Below are 5,727 nucleotides of genomic sequence, written 5' to 3'. Positions count from 1 at the left end.
ATATATTACATTTTATTCGTAACGTTTGTTCGATATTTATAATGGAGCATACGGTCTATAGATGTGAGTTATACAGCACACGATGATACACAGAAGTCCGGTTATAGGGTTAAGTTAGGGGTCGAAAACAAGTCTGTGGCCCAGCTGTTTTATTGTCGCGCAACGCGAATTTCATGCGTTTTTTGTGGGGCACGGATTCAAACAGGTCCGACATTGGTTTATTGCATGAAGTAAGTTACATGTCCGCCGTGGGTGGTTTTAAGGAATTACTCGAACTAAAGGCGGTATAGTAAATGACGCATTCAAGGCTACCTGTAGGAACTTACCCAGCAAGCGTGACTGATTGTACTACACCGTTGAATACACTGCTAATAAATTAGGCTAAAGACTTTGGCTACTTTATTAATTAATTAAGCAGAGTCCTAGATTTGTATTGTTCAGGTTTCTTAATTATTTTCATGTCTTTATTAAACAAAAGTATAAAAGCATACCTCGAACGATGATTGTTTTCGTTGTTTGTATAACTAGATTCACAATTCTGCGGGCAATAATCAGTTATATCCGCCCCAATTATCTATGGCCGTTGATGTAAACCGAACAATTCCCCATTAATTAGTGATTTTCTCGTGATACATAAATTATTAATTACTTATTTGTACATGAAGTATCGGATCACCTGATTTATCGTGCGATGACTCAGCGGGCCGTGTATGTCTCTGTCTCTGCAGGGTCCTCAGTTCCGTCGACAGTGACACCGCAGCTAGTTTGTTCTGACTTCAGTGACTCAGGGTTTCGTTTGGTGACAATGGATTCGAAGAAGGAGCAGGCCAATTAAGGCAGGTGGTGCACCAAACAGGGCATCAAGGTGAAGTGCGACGACAGAAGCCGTGGGAGATAACGAAATACTGCGAAGAGAAAATACAAATGAATAATTTATCCGCTATCAATGTCGTCTCTCTCTTTTTTCTGTCATCTATCTTCTCTCGCTCTCATCTCTCTCTCTCTCTCTCTCTCTCTTCCTCTGTCTCGTTTTTCTCTCTTCCACTTTCTCGCTCTCTGTGTGTGTCTCTCTTGGTCTCTCTCTCCCTCTATCTTTCTATTCCCAGTAGTTCTATCTTCTGTTTTATCTTCCCCCTTGTTTCACAGCTGTATGGCGGTGTGGACAGCTCCTATCTATCATAGAGTGATATATATTGGTGACGTACCCTCATCATTACATATTAATTACGAGTAAATAAAGTATGGACGCTCCAAATGGTGCCATCGCACATCCTTATTACAGCTGATATCTCATTATAATCAGTAACGGTCAATATTAAATGTTTAAATATTAGGTCAATCTTATTTATCTATCCATATAAATAACCTCATAACTTCTCCCTGGAACAATTCATTTCAGTGGTTATTAGTCTAAGATTTAGGTTATTTACCTATTATACATACATACATATGCACGCACACACACACGCACACGCGCACGCACACGCACACGCACACGCACACGCACACACACACACACACACACGTCAAACGTGATTAAAAACAAATGAAAACGAACAACCGAAATGTTTAGCACACTCTATATTCGTGTTTTGTGCATGTCCGTCTCTCCTTCTTCAGGTGAAGAGTTGGAAGAAGCGATACTTTGTGTTGAACAAGCAAGCCGTCTGCTACTACAAAGCTCCCGAGGTGAGTGCAGAGGTGGTGGTGGCGATGATGGTGATGAGTGGAGCAGCTGTTATCTGTGTCATCGGGTTACGAATCGCCTCCTTCCGTGCACGGTGGCTGTGGGTACCACTATACATGCACTAGCTGCTGGTGCACATGTCTAATCTCCGAGCAAATAACAGTGGGCACCATTAGCTGGAGGCGGGGAGTACAATAGCCATAGGTTAGGTGACTTAGGTGACGCCTGGTGTTACACGAGCGAAAATAAGGCACTGATGAATGCTGGTGCTTACACGGGTAATTGTGTTTAGATACGTAGTGTAGTGGGTAGCAGCATGCGCCACAGCGATCTTTGTCCTAAATAGAAATCTTAAAGTCGCGAGTGGGAGCACAAGTTTGGAACGAGGCCATCTCCCAACTGCTATGAGTTTAACAGAGCAATTTTTTTATTTAATTGTGTTGTCAAGAAAATACTGTCAACTTTATTCATAATGAGTTCATAATGACATAGTGCTTTGTATTGGTACGACATACAAACGTTTTTATTTTTAAACTGGGTTGTTTATTTATATCAAATATCTTGTACATGGTATCTAAAAAAAAGTGTTATCCATTTCTCACCCGACTGATCGATATTAGAACAGTCATAGGCTGTATTATATATTTTGATAATTATCCAAAATATATTTATGCACTGGGTTTCTGATGTGCAAAGATCTACAAAAAAAGAGTTTGGGAGCATTTTACCAGCACAACCTGTCTCATTCTGTGTTATCGCTGTCATTTGTCTGTCATTCACATTGCTCTTGCCAGTTCTTTCCAACAATGGAAGATCTGTGAGCCATTGCCTGTACTCAGTCATGCAATAGAAAGCCATTGTTCAATAGCATTGTACCTAAGAAAACCTGGAGATTTAGTCATGCAAATGGGGCATCTTCTTATTGTTCGAGACTGGGCTATCAAGCATAAGATCTAACATGGGTAATTTAAGTATTCGGTTAGCCAGCTTTACTTGGCAGTCACTAGCCAATAATTCTTAACTTAATAATTCACACTGTTAATAATTCACATTTTAATTATCAGCGATTGACTTCTTATTTGATTGTGGGTAATTCTGACTCATTGAGATTTCTGTTCGCAGGATAAGATTCAGTTGAAGACGATTAACTTGGAAGACATTGCAGACGTGCGAGAGTCAATTGGGTAAGAACTGACTGCTGCACATGGGCACCAATTCTCTCTATTCCTCTCACTCCATATCTCACCTGAGTCACCTTTAATGTCGTAATTGTCTAGGATACGTATTACGTCGTGTCAGTTACTGCTGCCACATGTAAATGTGCTTACTACAAGGGTCCACATCTAATTCGAGTATAAATAGTACAATTAATAAAAATATAAAATCAATATATTATAAGACAAACTTTGTTTTTATTAACTCCTGATGTCACCAGGGAACGCATTCAATAATGGCATTGATTCATGGAACTGTATATACTGACTGCTCACATTTCTATTTCCATATTTTTTCAGTATTCATCCGACAAAGCAACATCTGTTTGAGATTGTCACACCAGACAGAGTGTTCTACATACAGGTACAATTCATCCTAAATTCAATACAATTCAATTCATTCATTCATTTCAATACATGATTCCCCACATCTTATATATAATAGTGTAATATGTCTTTAAGATATGAAATGTGCATAATGGAGTTTTGCATTTGGTTATTATATAATTCCCTGCAATTCATATTATGATAGGTGAAAATGTACTGTGAGATAAAGTTGTTTTTTTACTGTGTTTTCATTGATAATGTTGTTTCACTTTCAGTGCATCACATGTGTTGACATGCATGTTTGGATAGAAGCCATCTCTAATCAAATTAAGGCCCACAAGCTTGAGAGAAAGGTAAAAACAAGTTGCAACATCAATACCAACTTTATTACTAAATTTAGAGCATATGCGATAGTAAGCTTTATATATCTAGCTATCAGTATGAGCAAAGTCTTACTATTTTTGTATAGTAATTTTGCACTGGATGCGATGAAATAGATCACCTGTCTCTATTCTCATCGCCACCGTTTTATTGTCTGTCACGCAGCCGACGTCATGGGATAGGAAGTTCAACAACACACAGAGCTGCGGCAGCAGCAGCAGTGGCAGTAGCAACACCGAGAGCCCCATCAGCCCCATGTTCCCGTTCCCGCGCGACTCATCGCCGAGCCGCGACAGCCGCACGGCGTACTTCAACTACCAGCAGCTTGCGAACCGATCGTTCCGCATGCCGGGCACGGCGAGTGGCGCACACGCCAACATCTCCCCGCGCGCGCTCCGCAAGTCGCAGTCGATGGGTAGCCGAGGGAGGGCGCCCGCGCGCGACCACGCCGACTACATACGCAGCGTGAAAGAGGGCGCCGCGTTCGAGCGCGACGCGCCGGCGAGGGAGAGCGGCAAGCAGCGGCCGACGGTGACGTTTGCGCTGTCGCCGAGTCGCGACCAGGTGGCGCCGGCGTCGCGTGCGGGCGCGCAGACGCCCGTCGACGTGCTGGTGTCGCCGCGCCTGCTGCGTCGGTTCCCGTACGCGGCAGAGCAGGCCGGCGGCTCGTACTTACACGGGCAGTACACGTCGCGCAGCACTCACAACCTCGCGTCTCCTCCACGGCCGCCCCTGCCGCAGCAGCAGCAGCCTAACCACGTTCCGCATCGCCCGGGCGGGTTCCTGCACAGCAGTCCCAACCATAAAGCTATGATACCGAAGCAGCAGCCAGTGATGGGAACGAACGTACTTCCGACTCGACCCACGCTTGCTGACGTAACAAGTAAGCAGCACATGAACAATCCCAAACCCCAGCAGCAACAGCAACATCATCAACAGCAGCAGCAACACCATCAACAGCAGCAGCAACATCATCAACAGCAGCAGCAACACCATCAACAGCAGCAGCAACAGCAACACCATCAACAGCAGCAGCAACAGCAACACCATCAACAGCAGCAGCAACAGCAGCAGCAACAGCAACACCATCAACAGCAGCAGCAACTGCAGCAACGTCATCATCAACAGCAGCAGCAGCACCACCACCAACAACAACATCAGCAGCCTCAGTACCACCACCAGCAGCAGCAGCAGCAACACGTTAGTCCACCATCGATATTACGACCACCCGGTATTATCAACAGCACCACCGCTTCCAAGATTGCCCACGTGCTCACGACAACAAATGTGCCAGCACCTAACACCAGAGTAGCATCAGTACCCAGTCAACTGCCTCCACCTGCCAAGGGTGTGTGGATATAGAAGCTGCATCCAGATTTTTTAATTTTGCAGTTTGTTACGGCCTAGATTCTTAATTACTTATAGTAATTATAGCAGGAGTACATGAATTAGAGTGATTTATGTACTCATGATAATAGCATGTGACTGTTGGCTGCCATCCAGTTAGATAACAGCGTGTTGTATATCTAGGTTTATTGTATTGACGTTGCCTTAATTTATAGTTTAGACATGTTAGATAGATTCATATAATAGTATTGCTGGTAATATATATGTAGTTGAATCTCTGTGTATAACTATGTTAGGTTGAGCCCTGTGCTGCATGTTTTCGCCTGTAAAGTCAAATAGTGGTGGAAAAAAGTATTATTCATATCGAAAGTGACCACCTAACCAGTAAAGAGATATTTAATTTTACAATTAATGGAATGCATTACAATTAACTCAAATGTTGACGATTTAATGGGTGACTGCATCTGTCAAAATATAACATGTATATATATTTGCTACATATATACATCATCACATTGTACATTTTAGTTTAAAGAAGGTAACGAGTAGGTTATTTTACAATTTTATAAATTCTATGTTGTTTTTGTATCATATATACAGTCTATGCCAATATATGTTTTGATGAAAATAATATTAAGGCACTGAATAACGGTGACGTATTCTTACCAGAAATGTTGAAGAATGTAAGTTTGGCCATCAATATGTACAGATAAAGTGGGGTTATATTTTCCAATATGTAAATTTTGTGAAATTATTTAATATTAAAAATAT

General features: G+C 42.3%; 1 long non-coding RNA gene across 1 annotated transcript; it reads left to right on the top strand.

The window, feature by feature from the left end:
• The first annotated feature begins 834 nt into the window (after positions 1 to 834).
• Positions 835 to 4,051, top strand: LOC106814263. The gene is made up of 6 exons (XR_001394586.1): positions 835 to 865; positions 1,621 to 1,689; positions 2,810 to 2,871; positions 3,202 to 3,265; positions 3,504 to 3,581; positions 3,775 to 4,051. It is a non-coding gene; the product is annotated as an uncharacterized LOC106814263 (long non-coding RNA).
• The last annotated feature ends 1,676 nt before the right edge of the window (positions 4,052 to 5,727 follow it).

This window comes from Priapulus caudatus, unplaced genomic scaffold (genome assembly GCF_000485595.1).
Source record: "Priapulus caudatus unplaced genomic scaffold, Priapulus_caudatus-5.0.1 Scaffold894, whole genome shotgun sequence".
In the NCBI taxonomy this organism is placed as follows: domain Eukaryota; kingdom Metazoa; phylum Priapulida; class Priapulimorpha; order Priapulimorphida; family Priapulidae; genus Priapulus; species Priapulus caudatus.
The sequence above is the reverse complement of the archived record's forward strand: the minus strand, read 5'-3'. Positions and strand labels throughout refer to the sequence as shown.